The 26,599-nt window shown below is 41.1% G+C and overlaps 1 protein-coding gene and 1 long non-coding RNA gene across 3 annotated transcripts in view; one reads left to right on the top strand and one right to left on the bottom strand.

Moving 5' to 3' along the window:
• The window catches only part of FGF12 (fibroblast growth factor 12), a 502,610-nt gene that overhangs the window by 84,911 nt on the left and 391,100 nt on the right, over positions 1 to 26,599 (top strand). The window lies entirely within an intron of this gene.
• Positions 8,939 to 24,913, bottom strand: LOC140697437 (uncharacterized). The gene is made up of 3 exons (XR_012074531.1): positions 24,827 to 24,913; positions 9,649 to 9,738; positions 8,939 to 9,027 (listed from the first exon to the last, which is right to left on the bottom strand). It is a non-coding gene; the product is annotated as an uncharacterized lncRNA (long non-coding RNA).

Here is a 26,599-nt window from a genome sequence, read left to right as displayed (position 1 = left end):
TTGAATCTGATGTGCTGTGAAAAACCTCAAGGGCTAATGACAGTGGGGAGGGAGACCAGGTTATCAGACTACACTTCCCTTTTCCACTTTTCCTGCAACTTCCCATACCCGTGCTGAGTCTGTTCCAGAAGTGACCTGCTCACGTTCCACACCCCTAAGGAACCAGCCTTCTCTTCTGGGCACACGTGGGAAAGACCGTGGTGGAGGTCTGGCCTCCCACATTCGTAATGAGTCAGACTTTCTCTCTGAAACACCAATGCATCTGGATAAAAAACATAGAAATACAGAACAAAGTAAACACCAGTCCCTTTGCACAAAAGGACAACAGTTTTAGGGCATAATGTTTAGAGGAAGACTGAAGGGAGAAGTTATCTAGGTGGCATCCTACCCTAATCAGGATCGGTGGCACTTCACGCTGTGTTCAGCTACTAAGCAGCAGAATGCAACCTGAGCAAACATTTTAATCCCCTGATCAGAAATTTGATCCAGAGCTGTTAACAACGCCACATTTGACTTGTTGGAATTATTTCTTTTGTCTGCTCAGAAAAAAGGATAGTATCTCCCTCGGTCTTCTCCTCACCCGTCCAGTTCTTACCTGGCCCTTGCCTTGTCATCGGTGCTGGTTCCATGTCTTCCCTCCCATTAGAATGTGAGCAAGCTGAAAGCAGGAACTATGTTCTCTCTCTCTTTATCCCCTACAGCTCTAGCAGGGGACCTGGTGCACTTGTTACACAGCTCATATGTATTTGATTGAATTGAATTATGAGTGACACTTTGAGTCTGGGAATGGAAACAGCTAGAGGGGAAAGGTCGGAAGGGGCAAGCTAGGGATGAAATATAAATTGGTTGGATTTCTCATGTATTAAACTCCGGCTGCAAGTGTCATAATCCAGAATGACATTTGGTCGCCCCACTGTGTCTGTGACAGGAGATGCCACTGACTGCTCCCCTGTCAGCCTCTCAGGTTAACGAGGCAGGCTGCCCCAGAAACGACGAAGCCCTGACCTCTTCAGCTCTTTGTGTGTGTGTGTGTGTGTCTTCACCTGGTAGAGAAGGGTGACAACCCTGTTTATTGCTGGGTGTGGGGTGTTTCACAGTTTACAGAGTACCTCTATGCTGGTTCATTATCATGTTTTATTTTCAAAACAATAGGAGTCTACTTTGCCTAGTTTATACTTATGTCAGTTGAGCTTCAGAGCCATTGAATGATTTGCCCAGGTTCTCCTAGTTAGTGAGGGATGGAACTAACAAGACTGGTGCCTGGATCTGTTATTCCAAAGAATGGGGAAGAAGAGCATTTCAGAATTACCTGGAGACCTTCCAACTCCACATGGACCCTCCCTTCGTGGTGATCCCTGCCCCCTCCCTCGTCCCTCGTCATTGTTGTCATGAGACCATGTTGCATCCCCTGGGTGTCTTAGGGCACGGGGAGGACTGAGAATCTCTGACTCAAGGATTGGACTCCTAGGATCGTGCTTTCTACTCAGGACATTTCCTAGCAGATGACTTACCTGTTGTCTCATCCCCTAGGCAGTAATTCTAAAGAACGGCTCCAGGTGAGTTGAAAGGGGCACGCGAGTGGGTTACTCAGTTCCTGTCTGTCCCTTTGCTTCCTTTTGCACGGCTCCATAGCCTTCCCATCTCTGGGTCGCTGCATTTTGCTCGTTGCCCTTGGGCTGAAGGAGGGCGTGCTGTGCGAAATGATTGCATCTACGTGCCAGCTGGCACAAGGAAGCCATGCTGTGCGTATTTATTTGTGCCCATGCCATGTGACAACAGTAAGATTTAGAATTTGGCTTGCATTTGTAAAGGAATTCAGAAGGAGGCCTTTTTCTCAATTGGCTACTCACCAACCCCTGTAAATATCTGACTTTTCAATCCTAGTTAGCTACCACTTTCTCCACGTTAGTCTGGCAATATTTGACTTCTCTGCACAGAATAAATATTTGGGATGGAAGACATGGACCCATTTTCTTTATTGCCCCAAGGAGAATTTGCAAGCAGATCACTTCCACTTCTGGCAGTGAGGTACAGTGCCAAGCATCTTGCCAGTCTTTCCAGATTTTTTGAGGTCCCTTCTGGTTCTGAGATCTATGATTCTTAGGACTGGAGGCAGGAGGTTTTATGTGTGTGTATGTGTTTCTTTTTTCTTTATTTACATTTGGTCTTTGCCCAAGCTCTTCTCTACTTACTCAACTTAGCCTTGCTACTTCCCTAAATTGGAGACACAATTTTTCCACCAGTAAGAATATCTACATCGTGACAGTCACCGTGCTCCATAAATTGTCTAGATTATCTCTAATCTTTAAGACAAATATCATATGATATCACTTATATGTGGACTCTTAAAAAATGATGCAGACAAACTTATTTACAAAACAGAAAGAGACTCACAGAGAAAACAAACTATGGTTGGGGGGAAGCAGGAGGGAGGGATAAATTGGGAGTTTGGGGTTGGCAGATGCAAACTACTATGTACAGAATAGATAAACAACAAGGTCCTACTACACAGCACAGAGAACTATATCCAATGGCTTGAAGTAAACTATAATGAAAAAGACTATATATATATATATAAACACACACACACACACACACTGAATCACTTTGGTGTATACCAAAAACTAATACAACATTGTCAGTCAAGTACAATTTTAAAAATGGGGGAAAAAAAGGAAAAAAATAGCCCTGCAGTGGGAGGGCTGTTATTCCCAAAACCCAGTGGGGAAGGTGAAGGACTCTGTACTATATTGTCTTAAGTCCACAGCTGGAGAACTTGAATTCCAAACCTGTTCTTGTCAAGTTTCAAAGCCTGTATTTATTGTATGTAATATTGCATAGGTAAGCTAAAAAGAAACTTAGTTTTAAAGAAGGTAGCAATTTCTTTATTGCCTGTTGTATTCAACCTGCTATCCGTTGGGGGGAACTCTCATCATCTTGAGGGAAAATTTCAAAAAGTGTGAGGGAAAAGTGCGCATTTCATTTTGGGCATGTGTGGAAACAAAAGCAATGGTTGGATTAAAGTCAGCCATGAATTCCTTAAAGAGAATGTGGGGTTAAGACAAGGGATGTTTGAAATTCTCGAGTCATGTATAATCATATTCCCTCAGTTCACCTGATGGATGAGAGTCTGATGGTGCGAGGAGTCCACCCCCCAACTTTACAGGGGGGCCCTGAGAGGGTGATGCCCTCCAAGCCCATTTTGGTACCTGTAGACCTACAACCTGAGCCTCCGATCTTGAGCGCAGTTTTCAGTTTTGTGGGCTACCATGAGATGCTTTGGTCCCCCACAAAATTGTAGGGAAGCAGAATCCCAGCTTGTTTGCCTTGTCTCAGAGGTGAGCCCACTACATTGATACGGACTTCAGAGCTGGGCAGGTGGCAATTTAGACATTTTGAACCTAAGAATACGATCTGGGAAAAATGCTGGGATTGAATGGACCTCATAAATAAAATATAGGAGGGAGGCTCAAAGAGTAAAGTTCCCAGTGAATGATGCACCAAGGGAAACAGCCCTTAGGTTTTGAGTGACAGCGCGGCCTGTCTCCTGTGGGCAGCTTGTCAGGTGAGGCGTTTGGGCAGCAGGGGGGGAAGCATGCTGGCGGGCCTAGGCAGGATGGCATTTTTTCTACCGTATAGATTTTTATGCAGAACACACACCAAGCAAATGATTCTCAGCAGGGAAGGATGCAGATTATTTCTTGGGTATTACATCCACTGAGGGAGATGAAATATAGATCCTGAAAGCATTTTTGGCAAACTCTCCAGTTGCCACAAGGAGCGGTTATGAGGAAGAAGAATGTAGGCTTTCTATCAGTCTATTGAAACCTTGAAATATTTTTCAATTTTGAGTGCATATGTGTGTGAATGTTGATTTGATCTTGTACTGAATCATGCATTTTGTTTCTAAGTTCAAAGCCAGCATAGATTTTCATGTCTCCTTCACCTCGGGGTATGGAAATGGGATAGGCAGAAATGGAGAGGGAACAGGGCACAGATGCCCAAGAGAGTTCATATGAGAAGAGCTTAACAGAGCTCCTTTTGTGACTGCTCACCTGTCGCCCATAAACGACACAGAATAGCCAGGCTTGAAACAATCAATAGATTTTTCAATAGATTGTTTTGTCCTCCCAGTCCATCTCAGCTACTTTCCCCAAAAGTTACAGAGAAGCACTCGCTTTGTTGGACTGGGGACTGATTATCCTGCGTTGCTAAACTCCGTTCCTCTGCTAACTGCTGAAAAATCACCCACCTGGAGGTGGTTTTCTGACTTCAGATGTGACAAAGGAGAGCACAGAGCTAAGAGAATTTCCCAGTTTCTTCTTCTAAATGGTAAGCTTGCAGTCGAATAAGTTTGGAGTACGGCAATTTATCTCAAATTTCTTACATTTCAGGAAAATACAACAAGCAAACTTAAGACTTACAATAAGCAAGTGTCAGAATTGGGCTTAATACTTGGATTCCAAAATATTGTGCTTGGGTGGGAGGAAGTGTTAGTTCTCAAATTATACCAGGCTCAGGGTTGCTCATAAAACCTCTGATAAATAATAGAGAAGGCCATGAACTTGACAGCGAGTGCTCAAAGATGTCCACAGGAAGTGCTTAGAGGAAACAGGCCTCAGCTGGCACCTCCCTGCGTGCACCCTGGTCGAGTCTGCCTTTCCCCATCCGTGCACTGCACTTTTCACTCCTCTCTGCTTTCGTACGTGCTCTGTCCTCTACCTGGAAGCATCTGTTCCTTTTTTGAAGCCTGGCTCAAATGTCCTCTATTCTGTAAAGTCTCTTCCAGGTCCCCACCCCTGGGGGGAGGAGAGGTGTTAAATTTCTCCCTCATCAGTGACTCAAAATTCTATTTATAGCTCAATTTTCAATAGTTAGCATGTTATACTATTTTTTATCAGGTGTCTGTCTATGACCTTGATCAGGCTATGAACCAGGTCTTATCTGTGCATCCCCAGCCCCAAGCAAGTGCTTCGCACCTAATAGGGACTTGGTAACTTTTATTAATTTGATGTCAATTTTTAAACTGTCCTCAGCCAAAGAGCAGATAATCTTACTTTGTGGGGGGGTGTGTGTGAGACAGTCAAGCTTTGATGTATGAAGGCAGAAGCAGCATTTGTAATTGAACAGGGTTATTACTTTTCTCTTTCCCATCTGTGAATCTCATCTAAGAGCCTTCGCAGCTTGGAATGAGATGGAAACTAAGATTTTGAAGGCTTTCATTTCTGGGCCTGAGGGTTAGAGAGAATATTTTTGGCTCCACTTCTGGGGAGGAGAAAATTCAAATTTATCATGAATGTGCTGCCCTTTTTATACATCACCTAACTCTTCTCATCTTATTATATATCATACTCTTTATTTCTTTTCTTTACTTTCTCTTTCCTTCTTCTCTCCCTTCTCTCTCTCTGTCCCCCCTCCCTCCCTTTTTCCCTTCCTTCCCTCCTCCTTAGCAATGGTAATTAATTTTGAAAATCTGTGTAATATCATCGCCTACATCTAAAGGCATTTATCAGCCAACAGTGGATGGAATCATGGGACACACAGTGAGTTCAGAGACATCTGTGGGTTCGTAATCAAATTCTACTGGCTGCACTCTGTTTACCTTAACTCATTTTTAGCATTTTTCTTTGAGTTCTTCAACATGAGCTCTTTAAAAAAAAATAATAATATTAACTACAAGTGTTCTTTATAGCCTTTATGATTTCATTGTAGAATCAGAAAAGAAGAGAAATAGAATCTTGGCAATCATCTCAACAAGTCCTCTACAGTTCCTGAGATTAGAATTTACTTAGGTTCAGTTTAGACACCTCCACAGAAAGCGATTCATCTTTTTCCACGTTAGCACATTCCTTTGTTAGTCAACTTTGATGCTCCTTTGCCATCATGGGTGTAACAGATGGAGTGACATCCACATCAACAACCCGGTTTATCGCCCTTTCCCACACGCATGTTCCGACGATGCCCAGACTGACTCCGGTGCTCACAGTTTCTCAGAGTGTCCGGCTCGTGTGCCAAGGGCAGTTCCAGAGCCTTCATGAACCACCATATTGGCCTCAGATCCCGTTTTTAGCATTTACCGGTTCCTCCTTCTCCTTGTCAGTTTCTTTTCATCACAAAATCTCTGCCAAAGTCCCACCTAGTGGCTGCTGGAGCAGCACCGTCAGCATCACTTGTGAGCTTCTTTGAAACTTGGAATCTTGGGTCCACCTCAGACTCATTGAAGTGGATCAGCATTTTCGTAAGATCCTCAAGTGAGTTGTATGTACATTTGAGCTGGGGAAGCATTGCTCTGCCTAAGTAGTGTCTTACAGTGCGTATGGCCTTGCTCATTATGAAAACACTAATGTCAGAACTGGAAGAGGAGCCGCTGGCTGATACCCATGTCAGAATGACCGAGCCGAGGTGAGCTCTGTACACCAGGTGGGAGATGACTTCTCAAGTTTTGTGACTCACTTTGTCACCCAAGCAGAGGCCTGTGCAGCCGTGTCCTGAGTCCCTCCTCCTCAATGGAGCTTTGCACAGAAGTTACTCCTTCAGCCTCCCCTCTCCCTTGAGTTCCCGTCTCTGGAGGCAGTCCAGAAAAGTAATCTACACTTTTGGGCAGATGCCATGGTGTCCTTTCCAGTGATTTTTTTCCCCAGCCTCTCTCTAGGCTTCTAATATAGCCCTTGCTCCTGCTCCTTTTGTCTGAAATCAAAAAGCCTACGCAGAAATTAGTTCGTACCAGTAGACGTTTATGGACTTACCGTTTCCCAGCAGGACATCAGACACACACAAACAAGTCTGAATTCCTTTTGGATTTAGCTGGACTGTCCTATAGTCACTTATGCTGAACTGACATCTAATATCCAGAAACTTCTCTGTTTTCTCTTTGTTGCCTTCTGGAGCCATGAAAAAATATGCTTTAAACCCCTCTTCCATGTGTCTGTCCTTTAGGTATTTGAAGAGCATTTTTATGTCCCTGACCCTAAACCTTTTCATTTGTAGCCTGAATATTCCCCTTTCTCTCACGTTTTTTCCCCTCATGTTTGATTTTCAGTTATTTACTCTGAATTTAGCTTAACACTCTAAGAATGGATGATATAGACTGAGCACAAAATAAACTGATCACCATAAGCAGGAGATCGTAGAAGGCAGAGCGCTAGCACAGAGGACATTCTCGTAATAACTAAGATTTCGTAAAAAGTAGCAGAAGACTCCTACTAGTAACCGAGCTGGAAAATAATTCTGTGGTTTTACTGCCACTCACGTGTCAAGCAGATGAGCTACTGACATTCTCTTCTCAAAATATCAGTGTCCATATCACCTCTTTTCCAGTTTATTTATATTCTAGATTTTAGTTTCTCAGCACTCATTCTAGGAACGCTTCAAGTCATAAAATTCTGAGTCTCTTCTTCAGAGGTTCTCTGCATCCTGGGCTATTCACGTTACTGAATATTAGAAATAAAAAACTTAGGGATCATAATAAATCTGATATGAGAATTGTTGTGATTGCTGAAGCTTTTTTAAGTTGATGAGACGTGTGTCTAAGTAAACACTAAACATCTTAGGATCATAGGCAAGAATCACTTGTGATACTCTTTTGCTTCTTAGATGGTAGACACAGTGCTTTAGAAATAAAGAAAACAAGCAAGAAGATAAACCGAGTAATCATCAGTGATTTTGAAACTTCCCTGAGGCTGAGACAATGCAGCACACTTTCTTTTCTTTGCCAGTGATTCAGATAATCTCATACAACCTGAGTTTATCCTTCTGGTTAAGTTTGCTCCACTGGAAGATGTTACATATGACAACTATATATGATATACTAGTTCTCAGTAGAGGACAGTTAAGGTTATATGTGTTATATTTTAAAGTTGTGTCTAAATATAAATATTTTTATTGATGTATAGTTGATTTACAATATTGTGTAAGTTTCAGGTGTACAGCATAGTGATTCAGTATTTTTGCAGATTATAAGTTATTACAAGATAAGGGGTCTAAATATAAAATTAATAATTACTTACTATAGAACTTTAAAATTATAGTGTATTATAATCACAAAGAAATTAAAATATTCATAATCCTACTACTGTTAAGCATGTAATATTTGGCATACAGTTTTCTAATTTACTGATGAAATATTCATTGATATGATTATTGATTATATACAATTTTCTATTCTGCTTTTATCACCTGTCATATATTACTATATTATTAAACAGCCTTTGTTTTTAATTATTGCATAATATTCCAGTGCGTGAATATACCATAATTTATTTTACCATTCTCTTACTGCTGGACATTTAGGTTTATTTCCACTTTTTTTTCCTTCCCACTGGGATGAATATCTTTATATGTAAAGTTCGACCACTTCTGTGATGATTTCCTATGCTAGATTCTGTGAATTGGGATTGATGAGTTAAAAATTATGGACATATGCACATCTTTTAAACATATATGGTTTTTAGTTTGTCAGTTAATTGAAATGGCATTTAACATACGCCTCTTGGGTAGAGTAGGGTGTATGTGTGTGTGTGTGTGTGTGTGTAAGGGGAGATAGAGAATTCGAGTTACATATTTTCAAAGAAAGAAAAAAAATCATTTGTTAGTAAATGATGCAAGACCCTCTCAGTTAACTAATGTGAAACACTCTAAAAATGTGATTCTTATAATGGGAAAACTTAATTCTGTAATTATAGAAAAGGGAGAATTTCCAAACTTTTATTTCCCAGTAGAAAACACAGAAACACACAAACGCACGCACTCACTCACACACACATTTAAATGTGTAATTAGTGGTTTATTTTTTGCACAACACTAGAAGTATTTGGAGATTGAATAATCTCTTTTAAAAATCTTTAAAAAAGGTTTAATATTTCCTTCATGTCATCAGAGCAAAACACAGAAAAACTAGACTAAATTCCATGAAGGCAAAGATGGAGGCTGTTTCAGTGAGTCTCTGCCTCACCTTCCAGCAGGGTTCTTGGCACATGGAAGGTACACAGTAGACATTTGAGCAGCATAGAGAACCTCCTGCCTGTGAGACTATTTGAGTGAAAAAATAGTCAGGATAAGTTTATTTTTATAGAAACTCTTTTAAAATTTTATTTATTTTTTGTTGGGGAGGGGTAATTAGATTTATTTGTTTATTTTTAAAGGAGGTACTGGGAATTGAACCCAAGACCTCGTGCATGCTAAGCATGCATTCTTCTGCTTGAGCTATATCCTCCCCCATATAAAATTTCTTAAGTAGAGAGCAATATAATAGAAGGGAAAAAAAGGATCCAAAGGATCAATCTGAAGTTGAAGTCTCTCTTTTTTTTCATTTTTCAGTTTTATTAGGTAGAATTGTTATAATTTGACTACACGTATACAACATATTGTATGTAAATACATATACACAATATACTGCACATATTTTTAAAACTTACATATAGGTACTGTTCATTGTTTCTAAGAATGTTTAGAACTTTAGCTTTTTAAACTTAGTTATCTAAAGAATAAAGCCAACCACAGAATAAGAATTAATTCAAAAAGATGCACATATCTTGCTATTAACAGCAACATCATTTATAATTGCCAAGATGTGGAAGCATCCTAAGTGCACATCAACAGATGAATAGATGAAGAAGATGCAGCATATGTATGTAATGGAATACAACTCACCCATTAGAAAGAAGGATATTTTGCCATTTGCAGCCCTTCATTCACTTTTTTTCCCATGAAGTTGAGGTCTCTTGAAGTCTGAAGGTGGTCCTGTATCAAGAGTTTGGGGGTAGATTGAACCCAGGAATGTTCTGGAACTCACGGAATACCTTTATCTCTTTCACTTTTCAAAGGTCTATTACAGCATAGAGAATATTCAGAAATATTTTTTAAAGGGTTTCCTTTTAAAATTTAATTTAGTAGTACCAGAAAAAAATGAACTTTAGTTTTAAAAAAATCTAAACCCCTACAGCAACAAAAGGAAAACATATTTTGCTCTGTCAATGTATTTGAGGTAATGAGCAATTTTAAGGAACAGTCCAGAATAAGACAGACTGCTTAGCTTAAGCCAAACAGTGTCTCTCTTTTCCTGAACAGCTCAAATCCTTTTCCAACCACCACTTGAAGTTTTTTATAGGTTAAAAAATGCTTGGGGGCTTTTTGCTTTTTGTCACCGATTAAAGCATAGAACTAATACCCCTGTTCTATTATGTCCATTTTAATCTAGATTTAGAAATATAATGGCAAGTGAACAAAGGCTTTATGCAGTAGATTCATTTTAAAAAGGAGAGTTTAGAGGAAATAATTTTAGCTTTAACCACAATGAACATTAACCCTTTGAGGAAAAAAAATTCTTAAAGTGCAATTAAAGGAATAAAAATAGCATGGGAGAAATGGTAATTTAGAAATAAAATGATCTATAGCAACCCACATTGAATACTCCTTTTCATCCCCTGTACTCCTGGGAGCAAGCCTGATTGTGTGGGAGAGACGAATGATACTGGCTTTAGTGGGGAGCAAGGTGGGAAGGAGTGGATGCTAGGATACTAGGGGACCACATGTCACTGTGACTTTGATCCAATAAGCAACCCATCCATCGTTCCAAGGTTGATCATTCTTGCTACTGATAAATGAATTAATTTAAAAATTAATTTATATTTCCTTCATTTAATGGCCTTATTACAATTGTAAATTTATAAGTGATGTTTTGAGATCTTATGCATAATTACTGAGGAAAGCTTGCATTTTTAAGCCTGTGCACACTGTTGGAATTTTACTCATCCAAAATTCCATTTTGGGTGTTCCCAATAGTACAAGTATCGGTGGGAATGTGTCTTTGAGGTTTGTTTAGCCAGGGCACTTGGGAGCCTTCATCTTCTACTTCCCTTGGTTGGAAGGATGATTGGGGAAATGATTCCATACCTGAGTTTTCTTTGAACATGCCATAACTTTTGTCAAATATTTGTAACTCTGGAAGATTGTGTTGAAAATCTACATGTCAAAGAGCATTTGTTCCACAGAAGGGTCATTTATTGGACTCTTTATCCCTTGCATGTATTTGAAACCCAAACATGATCATTCAATCAGATCAGGGGAAATGAAGCGAGTCCCCTCTTGTTCAGCTCTTAGTTGTCAGTGTCACATTTGTGCAGCAAACACCTTCTCATCACACTGTTCTGGAAGAATAAAACAGGGTAGGGTATCTGTGGTGCACCTGTGAGGACGTTGTCTACATTATTTCCTCTTCTGTAAGAGCCATTAATGTAAAAATGCTAATAAACAAAATGAGAAAGAGCTTAGAGGCAATCAATAAGACACAATTGCATAATAAAATCACTAATCTCTTCTGAGAAATTTTTCAGCAGGGAAATTGTGCAAAGAAATTCTTCAAGGAATAATTTACTTCAACAAGCTTTGTATGGTTCAGCAAATTTTTTTTTTTTTGGCTTGCAAGTTAAAAAAAAAAAAGAAAGAAAGAAAGGAAGGAAGCAAAACAAAAAAGTCAGCAAAAGAGCAGTAAACAGAGTAACACATCCTACCAGCAAGAAAACTGAGCAGGGCAAGGTCACTATCTTGTGTTTCTAGTATTATTTATCTGTTTCACAGTGTGTGGTTCCAAAGTATTTAATCAGCATTAATTAGGTTTTTTTTCCCTTCAAAAAATCTGAGAACATTCAACTCCAAATATTTATGCCAATTTCAATCTCAATGTAAAATGTAGACATCAAGTAACATGTTTCTTGGAGGAGGGCTGTAATAAAATGAATTTCTATTTATTGGTTTCCATTAAAATATCACAGATTATTGGCTTTAGCATGTCCTACTGTTTTCTATTTCCAAAGTAGAAGATTTAAAAATATATGTAATAAGTAAAAGAAGAAAATAAAAGCACTCAGAATCTTGCTCCACAGACATAACTTGTGTGTCTTATTTTGTATCATATTATACAGACCTTTGCATCTTCCACACAAATTAACCTTATTATCTGGTGAATGTTTTTCCATGGTATTTCTAATTCTTCCAAGTATTCTGTCATATAGATCCATCATAACCTATTTAATCATTCTTCTTGATTAATCACTTGTTTGTTTGTTTTTAATTAAGAACAGATCCTAACTTAACAGAACAGAGTAAGACCTGATTTCTCTCTCTTCCAAATGATGCAAAAGGCAGGCAAAGGAAACCTTGTACAAACTCCGTAAATCAACAACTGCAAAAGTCTGGTTCAAAAATGTGAGGGACATACAAAGAAGAGAGGCAGGTAGGAGTACCCAAAGGGAGGGCTCATGGAAGGCAAACCAGAGTGTACTTCATCCAGTCACTTGAAACATCTTTTTTTTTTTTTTTAATGTCGCCATTAGTCGGCTTGTCTGGCTGGTTGGTTTTCATGGCAGTGAACTAGCTTTGATGGCAGCTCTCCCGGGCTGAGATGAATGGACGTATACAGAACTGTGTGGTGAAATCAAGGCCAAGCATGGTTATAATCCCAGAGACACCGCACGGCTATTTACTAGGGACTAAGTCTAAGAAAGGCTTTTCCTAGAATCTTTACCTCATTGCCATCAACTCACTTGAGCGCAGGGAGATTCCCTGGGACCCTGAATATCCCAGAAGAAAATAGATAATAATTCCCCAAATTTATTCAAACTTGGGTTTATATTTTCCCCAAACCCAACTATTAACCTTTCATAAATGATTACTGTTCTTTGGAACACAGTTTGAAGAGCATCTCTCTGACTAAAAATGATTACGCTCTTTCTGTACTTCCCTGGCATTTATATCTGCTGCGCCATCGGTATTTTCCCCCTTTATTACAGCAGTGGTAAAGCCCAAGATGAACATAAGAAACACCAGGAAGGATTTAAAAATCCCCCGCGCTCTTCACATCTTCTGGAACCGGGCCTCCGGCGTTGGGTTTGTTTTCAAGTTTCCTGAAGGAGTCTCTTTTCAGGTGGGTTGACAGCCACCACCTGATGGAACACTTTTGCGTTGTGTATTTTAGAGAATATGTTTAGCATAGCATCAGATCCCCCTCAAGGCTAATTCAGGGACCTTGAAGAGGTTCTTAATAAATATTTTGTTCAATGAATGAATACAATCCTAAGGCAAAACACTGCAAGAAATACTGAAGTGATATCTAAAATCAGAGAGAGGGAAACAGTGCCTGAGCGGTGCCTCTTCTCCTTACTCCTGGATGTGTAGGTTTTAAAAGACAAAAATAATTCCAATCAATAGCCATAAATGTTCTGTGAGGATAGTCTGATCTTTTAGAGTCCTGAAGGTTCTTAAATTTGTTCTACAGGCAAAGCAGAAACCAAAATCCTCCTAAAACTTTTGGGTCCAGCGTTACCTGGGAACCAGCCTGGCTTCCTCCTCCCTCCGTGAGAGAATGGTGGTTTGGACCAGTGTTAACAATGGGACAGAAAGAGTGGTCAGGTTTTGTGAAACTTTCCTTGGATCTATGGACCAATGTAACAAGACTGGAGAGAATCCACATTTTCCGCCCCTAAATATATGTTGTAACAGCGCTCCTCTCCAGGTTTTCTTGGAGCCCTGTGTGAACTTCTAACGATTCCCTTTTTACAATGGCAGCTAATGCAGAGGGAAAGAAGAAAGATGTGATTTGTTTTTAACAAGTACTCAGCTTCCATTTCTTGAGTGCTTTTCTTGCAGAGAAGCTAGAGAGAGGATTTCTGTACCCAGAGGAGAGCTGGAATAGATGAGTCTGAACATCCTTTCTAATATTGAGATTCTGTGATTCTGTGATCCTTAGAAACTTTGAAGATCATCTAGATGTGCAAGGACTGCCTCAGAGAGAGTCAGTCTCATAGATGTGCAAGGACTGAAAACTCGTATGACAGTGGCACAAATTGTCACGGTAAGTTGGAATGAAGACTAATAATCATGGGTGATAATCAAAATATTTTACAACTGGTCCAGCAATCAGAACAGATGCCTGCTGAAAACAGCAGGTGCAGACATGCATCTGACTGAATATTCATTCTGCTTATGCTTGAGTGCAAATCAGACCGTACTTTGTGGACATGGTTTGACCATGTCAATTTAAACCAGTTCAACTGAGCAAGAGTAGTGAACACAAATTTTGTGCCTAGAGTTGTGTCTGACACTTTACGAGGAACCTAAAAGAAGTATAAGATACGGCTTATACTTTCTGAGTAGTTTAACCCGTTTCCTATGACTTCACCGTGCACTTGGACAAATTGACAATCACGCAACGTACAAAACAACTATTTTAGAGATTCTTACAGGTTCTTGGCCTCCCAGTACCTTGCCCCCACCTTTGAAGCTGTGTCCTTACTGAGGCTTCTGAGTAGGGGAATGAAGGAAGAAACCTAGCTGACTTGTAAGATTTTAAGAAATGTTGTTGACCTCAGGATGCTGGGTGGCCTCGTGGGAGCAGAAATGCGGTGTCTTCAGCCAGCCTTCATCTCAGGAACTGAGGCAGCAGTCACAGAGAGTAAGACGCCTTCTCTGTGTTCATGACCCCTCCTGTTCAGGTGCCTCCCAGCACTCGAAGAACCAGCAATCATAAGCCAAAGGATATCTAGAGCTTGGGAAGAAGCAGGCCTGCAAATGCAACCTTTTTTGTTCACATGCTTCAGCCCTCATTCATGATAAGCTTTAGGAGAACCTTTGTTGTGTAAGATCAAGTATGTTCAGAGCCTGGGTGAGCATTGTCCATTTGGCACTCGAAGCAGTTATCTGGATTAAAGCTGACTCCTGTCCAGGATCAACATACCACACCTGAAAAGCCAACCAGTATAGAGAATTTGCAGAATTTTAGTTTGCTGGACCTGTTTCTCCCCCAATCATTAAAAGGAGCCGAGGGGCAGAAGAGAGTGATAAAAGCACTATCCAGAAGGAGCACAGAACTTCCACAGTAAACTAACTATAGAGTCTTCCCCTAAGCTGGATGCCCAGGATAGCTCAGCCAAATGCCTTTTTTAGTATCTTCTTTAAGCCTGCCTCACTAAGCTGGTTGAGTGTCAGAATATGTGGAACTGACCATGCCATAATGGACTTCTTCTGCAGTAAATCTTTCAGAGCTGGTAAATTTAGAGACCTGAAGAGCCACGTTGCATCTGTATTGCTTAGCGTATCAGCATAAGAGTTAGAAACTTAAGATTGGGACCTGGATTTTCCCGGAGAGCTGAATTATTCAATCATCAGCAATTTAGAGGTTCACAGTAGAGAAGAAATAATGGAATTATCTGATTCTAGATGTAAAAGCATCTTCCCAGAAAGTCAGAAGGAGTTTGCAGCCTTTGCTGTTTGTTTGCTGGGTGATCTGGTCCCTGCTCAGCATGAGCTGTTTATCTGGAAATGTGAAAAGATTCTGTCATAAGAGTGTAGCTTCTAGAGAAATCTGAAAGGCAAGCTCTGCATCTTGCTGATGGCCCTTAATCAGGGGATAAATCATCAAATTTGGGACATACTCCTCTCCTTCTGGTAGATACTCTAACACTTAGCTGTGGAGCTGTGGATCATGTTCTGATCTTGCTTCTACCACCTACTAGATGTGTGACTTGGGCAAACCACTCATTTCTCAGTGTCAGTTTCCTCATCTGTAAAATGGGGATGCCAGGGGCCTCTCCCTGTCAAGGTTGTTATGAGGCTGAATTCAGTTTCTTTGGGACGGTGACCGACTTAGCATAAGTGCTCAGGGGATGTTAACTATTCTTATTTGCTGATATTAAAATGGAAAGGGCTGACGAGAAAATTTCCACCGACAAAATGTTTATGCCTTTTCTTTTTTAAGTTGTCAAAGTTCTATTGAAATAGATGGAAAGCTTAAATAAAATTGATGAAGCAGGCATGGCAGTAACAAGAGTAATAATCAACATATTTTTAAAACAATGGAGTAAAAAATGAACAAAATCTTTTACTCCAACAAAGAAACGGGTATATTTGGGGAGCGTGTGATAGGTAACAGCAATCACGTCACGTCGCGTTTAGCCTCCCCTCACCCTGGTGCTGCTGTGTGCATTTTATACAGAAACAGAAGCTCTAGTGAGCTGGAGGATGAGAACTCAAGTCTGACATCTCTGAACCACTCCTCTTCCACTAACTCCAAGTACTACCCCCTTCCTCCTTCCTCGCCTTCCTTTTCCAAGCCTCTGTCTCCTTCCTGTGATGAGGGACCCTCTCTAGGTGGCCCCCTCTCAGGGGAACTGCACCTCTTACTCTGCCTTTAAGGGGCTGGATAGGGTCTACCTGGACGCTGGTGAGTTTCATGGGAATTGCTATGAGAGGTAGCAGCTTGGGGTGTTTTTTTCTCCAACCTTAGCCAAATAGCGGGCTTCCAATGTCAAGAGTCGATGGCTGACTAATGACTCACGATGAAAACATTTCAAAAGTTAAAAGGAAGCAATCAGAAACAAAAGATAAAATTGTGGCCAAGTGTGTGCATCGTCCTTGAGGCTGTCTTTGCATTCTTATTATGTTCCAGTAGTAAACGTTTGTATTCACACGGTTTGCTCAGCCTGCTACTGCGATTGCTCTTAAGATACAGCACACTGTTTCGAAGAGGACTATTTATGTTCCTGAGTCAGAGGGAAGGCTGAAGTTTGCTGAAGGGAAGTTCCTTATTGGAAGCTGCTTGGCAGCCCAAAGTTGGGCAACCTGCATTCAAATCTGTGCTCTGGATTTTAATAACTGTGTGACCTTGGACAGGTATCACATCTTAAGCCTCATTTTTCTCTGTGTAAAGGGAGAATAACCATATTTTTGTTACAGGGCTCCCTGGATGATCAGTGAGGTAATGAGAGTCAAATGCATGGCACATAGATCAGATAGGGCCAAGTGAGTGATGGTTATTGTTAACATGCACTGATTTCATTAGAAAAGCTGGGTATTTATAAGCAGTGATGTTTTGCCTGGGTCATACACAGAGAGGAATCCTAGATCCTCACCTTAGCAAGGACCTATTGAAATTCTGTCTTTTAGAAACTGAGTTGTACACATACTATTATTGCAGCAACCCATGCACCCCTTAGAGGGGACACCTCTCATCAGCCTGATCAACTCCACACCTCTGAGAACTTGTGCAACTTTCAACATGTCCACAGACACAGCATGAAGCCTGAGGGAAGAGCTGAGGGATGGGTTTGTATAATTGACTCCTTCTCATCATTCAAGTTTTGCACAAACACCACCTCCTCAGAGGGAACTTCCCTGACCACGGTATCTCAGGTACCCTTTCCCCCGTCAGCTTCTCTCTGTCCTCTCAACTCCTCTATTCCTTCCCTCCTTCCTTTCTTTCTTCCTTTTTTTGTCTCTCTCTCCTTTCTTTGTCTCTCTTCTTTCTTTCTTTCTTTCTTTTCTTTCTTCTCTCTTTCTTCCTTTTTTTCCTTCCTTCTTTCTTTCCTTCCTCTCACTCTATCTCCCCTCCCTCCCTTCCTTCCTTTTTTTCATTTTAAATAGACTATTTTTTACAGCCATTTTAAGTTCACAGCAAGATTGAGCAGAAAGTACAGACGTTCCCTTTTACCCCCTGTCCCCACACATGCAAAGCCTCCCCTGTTACCAGCATCCTGCACGAGAATGGTATTTTTTTATGATTGGTGAACCTCATAATCACCCAAAGCCCACAGTTTACATTAGGGTTAACTCTTGGGGTTGTACACTCTGTGGGTTTTGACAAATACGTAATGACATGCATCCACCATTATAGTCTCGTGCAAACTAGTTCCACTGCCCTAAAGTCCTCTGTGCTCCACCTGTTCATTTCTCCTCCCCTTAACCCCTGACAACCTGACAACCACCAATCTGATCTTTTTACTGATCTTTATACAACCTTAGTTTTGAGTTTTCCAGAGTGTCATATAGTTGTCTGCTTTACTTTTAAAAAGCATTTATCACTATGTATATTTATTTAAATACTTAATTTTTGTTTTCCCCTCCCCGAAAATGTCACCTATATGGAAGCAAGGCCATTTTATGACTTCTTAGATGAGGTGTCCTCAGTGCTAGATTATGCCTGAATCAGAAATCCCTCAATAAATATGTGTTAGTTTGGTAAATAAGTAAACTTTTCCCCCATAAAATTACTCTCATCCTCCTGCTAAGGTTAGAAACTGATAATCAGAGATACTTGCACAAATGGCAATAATAATATTGGCTGTCATCATTTTTATTATCTCCCAGATTTATTATCTTCCAGGCATCTTACTATGTATTTTAAGTGTATTGTTTAACTTAATCCTCATAAAGGCCTTCTGAGGTAGTCACCATGTAACAGGCAATATGGGTGGTATATAGGTAGTCTAGCCATTTTACAGGTAAAAAAATGAGGTTCAGAGAAGTTCTCTTATTCAAGGTCTCAGAGTTAGTAAATGACAAAGGTAAGGCCCAAACTCAGGCCCATAGGATTCTAAAGCTGACATTCTTAAAAGGTATGTTGGAATTTAGGGCTGGAGGAAACCTGGCTAGTCCATTCTCATCCTTGAATTTGGAACATGCTTGGCTAATCTAAGTGCCTTGACCTTTCCTCTGGTCCATTCAGCTTTATACAGTCTGCTGTTTGCTGTGCCGTGTGCTCTGGGGCGTTCTGAGAAATGCAGAGTCTCGGGCTTTACTCCAGACCTACTGACACGGGATCTGCATTTTGATAGAATCCCTGGGAGGTCTGTGGGCACGAGATGTGTGTTTGAGGAACGTTGTACTGTCTTCAGGATACCAAGACCAATTCCCATGCCCCCAGTGAATGAACCGACTAGGGTCTCAGCTTTCAGAGCTGCCTGTACTTTTAAGGGGGAAAACGTTTTCCATGTAAAGTGCTTGGCCCAGTCCTGAGCACTTGATAAATGCTTGGCATTATTACGAATGGCATAAGGAACGAGGTGTCAGCCCGGTAGAGGGCTCCATGTAGCTGAGTGTGAACAAGCCTGCCTCGGGGGTCCTGAACAGTATAAAATACTCTCTTTCAATAAGACGCAGGAAGTGCAGCTTGTTCTTCTTTGCTGCGATTCAGTGGTGGTATCAGGCACAGTGGAGTGTCAGGCGTTTCTAAGCATGTTGGTTAGAGTTCTGTAATACAGTTCAGACTGTAGCACATCTGTAATCCCGCAGTAACGAGTGTTCCAGGGACGGCTCGTCTTTTACTACGAACGACAGAAATCCTGCTGCATTTCCACCAGGGGAGTAGCAGGTGGTCAATTTCAGCACAGCTGGAGTCTGCAATGTCCTTACAATGGGGAACAAAGTGTTGTCTCTTTTCTAGTGTTTCTGTTCCAAACAAACTCAATCTTCGTTACCCATTTTACCAATTACGAGCATATACACCAGGGAAAATGCATGTAGCTACTCCAGGTTTACCATCCATCCCAGCATCGTTTGCATCAAAATGCCAGACTGCCATCCGGCTGAACCTCCCTGATTCCTTGTAAGGTGTATTTGAGTCTGAGGATGAATCCAGCACTTTCATCAGTGCGTTTGTTTTCTGCTTTGTCATACACATAACTGTCGAGTCTAGCCAGGGCGCCATGTGGAGAGGAAATCTATCTGTGTCTGGAATGCAGAGCGGCCGGTTTCACAGATTTCTCTCCTTTCTCCCTCGCCACAGCCAGCCTTTCCGTTTGTCCCCAGTTCTGTGCAGACTACAATTATGCAGATTTCCTTTCATGCCGCTTATAACTGTGTAACATCTCTGCAGCCAAGATGCATGCAATTTATCCAGTTTTCTCCCCTTTCCTCCTTTGTAATTCAGGCTGTTGCCTTGTTCTTTCTAGTGGATCTCTGCACAACAACACTATCAAATGAATATACAATATGTTACACCAGACCTAGCCACTGAAATCACCTGTGATGGTGCTAATAGGTGCTGACAGTTTCTTAGTGTAGCTGTCAATGGGGAATTGGATCACTGTTGCAATAATACGCCTATATTTGCTTTTTCTGGAATATACTGTGGTTTGATGCTTGAACAATTCAACAAAATTGAGACGATTCAGTGGAATGAGCAATGGATGTTCATTCAACATCTTTCTTAATATTTAAATCCTGCTAGTCCCAGCGCACTCCCCTGCCCTTCCAAGGGATCAGAGTTGAGGTAGGAATTAGCTCTAATTGGGCATCCGCCATCCTCAGGGTCCTGGACTGGGTACTTTATATGTTCATTCTTATTTTTACATGTATTTTTGCTTAATCTTTACAAGAAATATAGGTTTACTTTATAGGGAAGGAAATTAATACCTACAAGTGGTTTATTTTATAGGGAAGGAAATTAAGTTTCATGGAGGTAAGGCGATTTTTCAAGGTTTCACCGCTGGTCAATGACAGAGTGGAGATATCACTCCAATGTCCATCCCCCTTCAGCACATCCCCTTTCTGTCTTCTTTCTGCAAAATTTTAAATTCCAGAAAGGTCGGGACACTCCTTTCCTACCTGAAGCTGATTAATTGGAGTCTATTTTTTATCTTATTCCAAGTGGTCACTGCCAAACCGTTGTATGAGGGTTTTTTTTTTTTAAAGTAAAGTAGATGTTTTCTGCTATTTGTGAGCAAAACATTTTTTTATTGGGGGCCCAACTGCATTTTAAGAATCTTTTAGTTTACCATCAGCCCTCCTGTTATTATCAACCTGGCCATGGCTGTGTGTTAGTAAATAAGTAAGACAGAAAATCAGGCAGCAGCCCTGGTGTTGCCACACGTGTTGCTGTGCTTCTGAGGAGAAGCCACAGGACCCCTCTGAGACGCAGCGTATTTTTCTGTGACATAGTGTAATACACATGGCATGTCTAACACGGGATTGTTGTTAGCATTGAATGAGATCATGACTATGAAAGTCTTTGGAAACCATCAGAATACGTAGAAATACACCGTAAGTCATTAGATATTTGCTGGGCTCATACTATGAGCTGATGTTAGGCCTTGCCCTGGAGAGGCTCCTAAGACTTTCTTGCCTTCAACTTAAAAAAAAAAGAAAAGTCATTGAGCTGAGCCTCGATTTTATAATAAACTTACAATAATTGCTCTTTTCATTCCTTCAGTCCCATCAACAGTTGATTCTCAAGTGGCGTAAACATCATGCAAAAAGCTACCCGTTACCTGATACAATTCACATTTTAAAATTTTTTAAATGAAACTTCCTTCACTGTGTCTTGCATTCAGTGTGCCAAATTGTTATAGTGGGAAAATGTCTTCTCACCCACGAAGGCCAAGCTAAAGCCTCACCACTTACTACAGCAATGGTTTTCCAAGTGAGGTCCCTGCACCAGGAGCTCCAGCTGCACCTGAGAACTTCTTAGAAATGCAGATTCTTGAGACCCACCCCTAGCCTGGTGATTCAGAGACTCTGGGGTGGAGCTCAGTCCCTCCTGGACATCCTGACCTGGGTTCAAGTGTAAGAACCCCCGCTCCAATCAAACCTCAAGGTACAAGTCAGAAGTTATGAACAAATAGGCTAAGAGATGCCCGGAAGGACGATGAATGAGGGCAGGGGCTGGGAATAAGATTATAAAGAGTGGGAGGAGGGGGCCGTGTTGAACTGGAGAGCAGCTTCTGCTTAACGGGAGCAGCTGCTGATTACTTCAGCGTTGCTTGGTGGCCATTTGGGAATGTGAAGCAGGTTCAAATGTAATTTTCCAAAAGGTAAAAACATGACTGTCTTCCAAACATTGTAGTGAGCACATGTCAAAGGTGAATCTAACTCATTATTAAGATTTTAGCAAGATGATAAAGCTGGTTGAAAGGAGAAAATGAGAGATTGGCATATTTATACAGTCAGTAGAAGAAAGAATGCTTAAATAAGATTAATTTAGTTACAAAACCAGTTAACACCCTACAGAGTAATAAAACTGTTACTGACAGGATTATTTTTTTCTGCTGGACAAAAATAATTTCAAACCAGTGTTCTACAAGTTAACACCTAACTGTGAAGAGTCTTGGCCCTAATCAATTGTAAACAGTAAATCAAACAATATTACATCCCTAGCGTCTAGGTCCTAGATTGCCCAGGGCTGAGATCATTGTATAAATCTTAGGAAGGCTTTTGGACAAGGCTCTCTTAAAACGTAAGGAACATGTAGGAATCGTTTTGAGTTATTTCCAACACTGGAATCATTTTTTCTTAACAAGGAAGACCAGCAGACCTTCCATTTTTAAAAAGAGACTGAGAATCAGGGCTTACATGTGAAAGTTTTCCAGTAACAAATATAGCCGAGATAAAACGGGCTTGAGGACGGGTGACCATGGATTGCCACCTTGCAGCCCAGGCATAAACCATTATTGCATTTGAAAATTCCAAAAATATTCTATTCATCATTCGATGCCACTCATTCTCTCCATTTTCTTCACTCTTGTGTTTCATTATTAAAGCCTGTTACCCAACTTCTGAGAGCAGAGCTTCCAGGACAGTCTCTGGTTCAAATGTCTGTACCAGGTATTGCAGGCCTCAGCTCTCCCTGTGTTCTTCAGAAAATTTCAGCTGCTTTGCTTCCTTGTAGCCTGCTTTCTTTTATAATTTCAACCTGAGATACAAGCTGCTTACCCTATCAATATTTAAGGAATTCAAGGTGAGACTGAGAATGAAAGAAGTGTCTAGGCAGAGTAAGACCAAGACCATTTAAATCCTTACTACAGCATTCTTAGGTAGAGGGATGCGATTTGAGGATTTTCATAAGAAGAGAATTTTTTCTGCCTGCTTTTTCCTTTGTTGTTCCAGGGTTTTCTACCCGTTAAGCCAGTATATTTCAAGCCTCAGAAGGAGGCCAGATACAACCCAGAACAAAGAAATCAATGCTCAGCTTTGAATTTCAAATTAGACTTTAAAAAAGGGCCCAAAGAGAGGAAGTAGACTTGAAACCCAACGCAGGTTGCTTGTGGGATTTTTTCCCCCACATTCCAGAACTCTGATTTTGCATGTAAAGAGCCCAAGTTGGCTGAACTATGAGTTCTGAATTCATTCATTCATTCATTTATTTATTCACTCATCCTACAATTAGTTATTGAGCATCTAAAACCTACCAGGCATGGAATATGCAGCGGTGAATAAAACAGAGAGTTCTCGTGGAGTTTACGTTCTGATGGGTGCAGCTGGACAATAAGTACCTCACAAACAAATAGTGAGTTGGGTGGTAATAAGTGCCACAGAGAGAAGAGGGAGGAGAGAAAGAGATGAGTGTCACAGAGGGTATGGTGGCCATTTTGTACTTGGTTGAGCCGGAAGGAAGGTCTCCCCAATGTGTGATAATTGATCAGACCTGAAGGCAGCGAGGGAAAAGCCATGCGGAGATCTGGATCTGACAAAGGGAACAACCTGTGCAAAAGCACTAGTCAGGAGGAACTAAAGTGGTGCCAGAGAGGAGGAGTGAAGAGCAGATCACACTGGGTTTCACAGGTCAATGTCAGGACTTTGGATTTTACTCTTGAGTGAAGGGGAAGCCAATAGAGGGTTTTGTAGAGCAGAGAAATGATGATGCAAGTCAGGTAACTTGCACTTTGAAGAGAATCTCTGTGGCTGCTCTTCTGAACACAGACTCTAGAGAACCATGGGAGGAAACAGACCAGTGCGGAGGCAATTACAGTGATACGATGAAGGATGATTGGAAATAACTCAGACCATCATGGTAGTGGTGGAGGGGTGAGGAATTATCAGTCTCTGGATGTATTTTGAATAGTGAGTCAGAACCATAAAACATGGAAAGGGACATGGCTAAAGGGTTCCTTCAGGCTGGAAGGAACGACTGGAGGAGCTATGAGTTGAACTGCCATGCACTGTGTCTCCAAGAAATGCCCAACACTCTTTCCCTTTTGCCTCAGGTCAAGATCCGGAGATTAAGGGAAGATAGGACCCTTGGATAAGTTTGAGGGGATTCTGGAGCCTTGTTCTGCAGGGGCTGCTCTAAGCCTCATGGAGAAGTGCTGAGATCTGAATGATACTAGGATGGTAGACGAGCTTCAGCTGCTCAGGAGCCAGAGAAGATGGACAAGACGGCCACTTCTCAGACTCTTATCCACACAGTGTGGTGAGCAGCCCTGAATTTCCCAGAACCCTGAGAAGGAAACAATGGTAGGAGGAAAGAAAGCCAGCAGACCAAAAGGACCTGTGGCCAGGACCAGAACACAGGGTGTTAAGTGTTTGTTTACCAGGGTCCATGGCAGGATTGTAGATGCTGGTAGCAGCAGATGAAGGAGGATTCGATGCTAACATCCAAGACCAGGTGGTTCAAACGATGCCCCAGGGGATGCCAGCAAAGACAGCTGCAATTCACAAAAGCAGCATCTCCTTTTCCAATGAAGAGAACTCATCCTAACGGAGCTTTGTTAAAAGTATGCAGTGTCCGACAACACTGATTGAAAAAAAAACAGCCCCAGATGAAATTCCTGCTTACTCTCTCTGGGTTGAGTTAAAGGAGGAGCAGGTATAATTCTAGCGTCTTGAATCCAGGAAAGGTATTCAAGTATCCAGGGTAATTTGCCCTGTTTGAGGCTCCTCCTATACCTACTTGTTTTATTGTTTACATAGCCTGTGGTAAAATAGAACTGAAAAGAGTAGTCACTTAATTGTTTTGATCCATTTTTTTCCACTTAAACTGTTGTGATTGGGCACTGTGGCAAAAAGGTGCTAACAGCTTCTAATTTTGTTTGTGGTAGGGCTAGCCTCATCTCAGTTTCCTTCTGCCTATGCCCATATGCCCATCCTTCTCCAAGGTCTTAAGTTCTCCACCTGTAAAATGAAGGGCTTGTGCAGAAAATCTCAATAATTTCTTTAACTCTAAAGTAATTGGACTTTCCGGCTACTGCAACTGAAACATTTTTCGGCTATTTCCTTTCCTATCATTGGCCCCATCCATCTGGCACCGTGCCCTGCTCATACTGGGTTTTAAATGACTTTTTACCTTTTGCGTGAATGATGAATGAGGTGGTTGGCCTTCGACTGAACCCCATTGGGTGATGGGAAGAAGGCAGTTTAAGCTTATTTCATAACCTCTCTTCACCTCAGTGCCACCACCTCACTACTTTCTTGAAGAGATTCTAACCTGTCATAGAAATATGAATAGAAATAGAACAATAGAAAGTTCCAGCACCCAGGATCCCTCACACAGGGGGCAGATGGTACTCTTCTTAGAGAAAAGCTGCTACATTGGTCCAGTTGTGTCCGCGATGGACCCCAGTTCTTCCTTGTCTCTAGAGATGACACTTTCCTCACTGATTTTTCTCTCCCCAAGTGAAGCAGAGTACCCAGGCCCATGTTGAGTGTTTTCTGATATGAGTTAGGAAGAGATACGAAAAGAAAATAGAGGAGATCCCACCAGACTAAGGAAGGCAAGGCATCTTGAAGAGGTGTATAGACCGGCGGTGTTTTGTTAGAAAATGATACGATGAGGAGGGAGTCTGAGATGGCGAGAACTCAAAGCAAGTGTGTGGAAGGGGAGGGAGGAGGAGCAGGGATACACAGCAAACAGCAAGTGATCAAGTCATCAGTGCCTGGAATCTGCACCATAAGTTGATGGTGCCACTTTTAGAAAGATTTAAAACCCGAGGCCAAGAAATCTGTATTTCACAAACTTAATAATTCAATAAAATATGGCAAGGTACATGTGATACTCTGCTATATGTATGGTACAGAAAGTAGTGGAACGTGAGCAATTGTGACAAAAACCTCCATCTCTGGCCTTCAAGCAACAGGAAGTGAATTGTTTTAAAGATGGATGTGTAAATGATTTCTGACAAATTTCATGCAGCACTTGGCTTCCGTGGGCTTTCTGATTTGGAACAAATACATGTCTACGTTATCCAATTTTTTGTAGTGCTGACAAAAAAATGTTTTTCTGCAAAGAAGAAAAACCTTGAAATTTTTATAAACCTTTCTGAATTTTCTGCAGTTGCTATTGACATATTAACACAAATTTAGGTTAAAAATAAATCAATTGCAATTGTAAGAATTTCATTTCCTGAAAACTATATATGTTTTCGAATAAATTTACTTATCTGTAAAGTACCAACAGTGTGCAAGGCAGTTTAGGCTTAAAATTTGTTTTTTATGATTTCAGATATTTCTCTTCAATATTCTTTCTATCTTTTCTGTATATGTTCTGATAGCTACTTCTTTTTTTAATTGATTTTTGGGGGGGTAATTGGGTTTATTTGTTTATTTTAATGGAGATACTGGGAATTGACCGCAGGACCTGATATATGCTAGGCACGCACTCTACCACTGAGCTATACCCACTGCCCCATTCTACGTGTTCTGATCCAATACACCTCCCTGGTTCTGTACACATACTAGTTCTAGGATAAATCACTAGGGTATCTAGACTTTAGCCTTCATTCCATAATTTTGCATGAATTGGATTATCTGTAGCTTGTGTGTTAGATTGAACACAGTGGTAGAGGGGAGAGAGAAAACCTTGGAGATGAAAGAAGCAGGGTCAGAATCTCCATTCGACCACTGAATAGTCTAGTGGCGTTGGGCAATTTTTAAAACTCTCCCAAGATTATTTTTCTTATCAGTAAAGTAATACAAACAATGGAAACCTTCAGCTTGTAGAGAAGAGAAATGTGAGTTTCCCCCGGTGTACTTGGTACATGGCGATACTCAACACTACCTATCTCCCCTCTCCTCCCTTCCTCACCCCTCTCCTTCCCCATAACATGTAGTGCTTTCTTGC

The sequence above is a fragment of the Vicugna pacos genome, chromosome 1, assembly GCF_048564905.1.
Source record: "Vicugna pacos chromosome 1, VicPac4, whole genome shotgun sequence".
In the NCBI taxonomy this organism is placed as follows: Eukaryota; Metazoa; Chordata; class Mammalia; order Artiodactyla; family Camelidae; genus Vicugna; species Vicugna pacos.
This window is presented reverse-complemented; position numbering and strand designations above follow the sequence as displayed.